The sequence below is a fragment of the Haliaeetus leucocephalus genome, unplaced genomic scaffold, assembly GCF_000737465.1.
Source record: "Haliaeetus leucocephalus isolate CR32 unplaced genomic scaffold, Haliaeetus_leucocephalus-4.0 Scaffold306, whole genome shotgun sequence".
NCBI lineage: Eukaryota > Metazoa > Chordata > Aves > Accipitriformes > Accipitridae > Haliaeetus > Haliaeetus leucocephalus.
In genome coordinates, this window is record NW_010972742.1 from 9,871,409 (window position 1) to 9,873,791 (window position 2,383).

Here is a 2,383-nt window from a genome sequence, read left to right on the forward strand (position 1 = left end):
ACTCATGGCGGGGGGACGAATTTGAAGAGCTCCCCATAACACCACCTGCGGCATCGACGGGCAGCGCCCAAGACGAGGCACCCTACCTGCTGGCAGCGCCAGCAGCACCCCGGGTACACCCACCGTGGAACCCGGCATCAGGGTTCGTGGGCGGCCTTTATGCCCACACCTGGGGGCTCGTTTTCAGGGAGTACCCAGCTGTCCTCCAGCTCCTGCGGCCCTGGCTGCAGCAGGAGCTGGGGCGCATCTTTGGGGAAGAGCGTTCCCAGGCGCTCATGCTGGAACACATGATCCTGAGCGCCCTGCCCGTCTGCGGCCTGCATGAAGAGCGCCTGGTCGAGGAGCTGCGGGCCGACCTCGGAAGCCGCACGGCAGCGTTCGTGCAAGGACTCATTGCGTCCGCCGTGGAACGGTGCGAGAGGACAGCCCACCACCTCCTGCTCCGTGGGAACTCCCGTGCTGCCAGGGGGTTAGGGCAGAGCCCCAGGGTCACCGTCGGCTCCGCTGGCTTCATGAGGTGGCGGGAGCGCAGCCCCGTGGGCAGCACAAGCTGGGCTGCCCACCAAGAGCGAAGGGAGGGCAACCGGGTGGCCAGAACGAGCTCCGCTGGCTTCCAAGGGAGAGGGAGGAGCTGCGTTGTGACCTGCACCACCTGGGATGTCTCCCAGGAGGGACGGGAGCGCAGCCCTGTGGCCAGCAGCAGCTCCGCTGCCTCCCGAGGGGGACGGGAGCTCAGCCCCGTGGCCAGCAGCAGCCCCGCTGCCTCCCGAGGGGGGACTCCTGTGCCTGGACCAGCCCCCTCCAGCAGCGCGGCCGCAGATGAACTCCCGGGCACCTCGGCCGCTGCGCTTCAGGGGGGTCCCGGCCGCCCCCTCTCTGTCCCCGCTCCCATTCCGGGGGAGCAAGAAGAAGACCTGCACGAGGAGCTGGGGCAGGCTGCGGCAGGTGCCTCTGCTCCCAGGCGGGACAGGGGCTGCTCACGTCAGGGGCCCCGGAGCCCTCTGAAGAGGAAGGCTAGCAGCTCCGAGGACTCTGCCGCACCCGCCAAGAAGCCACCTCGGCGGTGACGCTAGAAGGCGGCCCCGGCAGCTGGCGAAAGGAGGGCTGGGCCAGCAGCGGAGCCATGCACCGGCCCCCACGTGGAACAGAAGGCTCTGCCCAGGACTCAGAGACCTAGCTCTCCCAGAAAATAAAGTCATGCAAATGGCAGAAAGAGTCTGAGTGCTATTAACAATGCGGCTGGCATCGTTATCCCCACCCATGCTGCTTTCTCCCCCTTCGCCTGGTGCTCGGCCCACCTTTTCCGCCCAGCTCCGCTGCGCCCCAAGGCCTACGGGCTCAGCCTGCTGGGAGAGGGACTACGGCGATGGACGTCGTCCATTGCCTTGGGCCATGCTAGCTGGATGGTGCCTGTCGCACCTCCTGAGGCTTATGGGGTCGGTCTGGATTGGAGAAGGGCTACGGCGATGGGCGGGCGTGATCCATTGCCCGGGACACGGTCCTGGGCGACTAGCTCTGGGTGGCCCAGACGACCTCCAGAGGTGCCTTCCAACCTAAACCTGGCTGTGATTCTTGGGCCTTCCGTGAAGTCTGGGTTTGCTCCCCACGTGGCAGCAGAAGGCACAAGTCGCAGCCTGCTGGCGCGTGCAAGCTGCTTCTTTTTTCTTCCTGCTACAGCATAGTGCCTTTGCTTTGGACTCCTTGCTAGTCTTCAGTAACGTGACGGTTGTCAGCCGGTGGCCATCACAGTGCGGTTTATCACGTTCGCATCACGCACTGTCATGACCTTCCGGCTGGTGCCTGAATGGGGGGGAAGGCGATATTCAGTGCCAAGGTTTTCATGGCTATAATCTGCAGCTTCTTCCTCCTCCTGTGTCCATTCTCAGCATCACAACGCTTCCCGCACTTTGTGCCCTGTTACAGCTTTGCAGCCAGCCATGCAGCATGGCGACGTTCTCCTTTAAAACCAAAGGCAACGAGATCACAGAAGAAATCACCTTCCAGTGACTTCAGGAGGGATAACACGTTCGCCAAGGCTTTCCAGGGAGATGGAAGGACCGTCCCAGAGTGGCCGGTTGTGCTCAGGCACGGCCAGGACACGTGGCCTTAGGAGGGAGGCCGAGCTGCAGGCGGGTGGACACAGGTCGCTCCCTGCACAGTGGTGCTCGATTTGGGGCAACTTTTGATCCTGCGGCTGCTGCCACACTTAGTGCACGAGGCCAAATAAGCGCCCGACTGAAACCTTGCCTCCAGTTCTCCTTGTTTCTGCTAGTTTGTCACTGATGCAGCCAGGGCTCCAGTTCTCCCCGCCTCCCCTGGAACTGCAGCTGCTTACCCAGAAGAGGCAGCAAGGGGGATGCTGCAGGGATGAAGCTGCACTTGG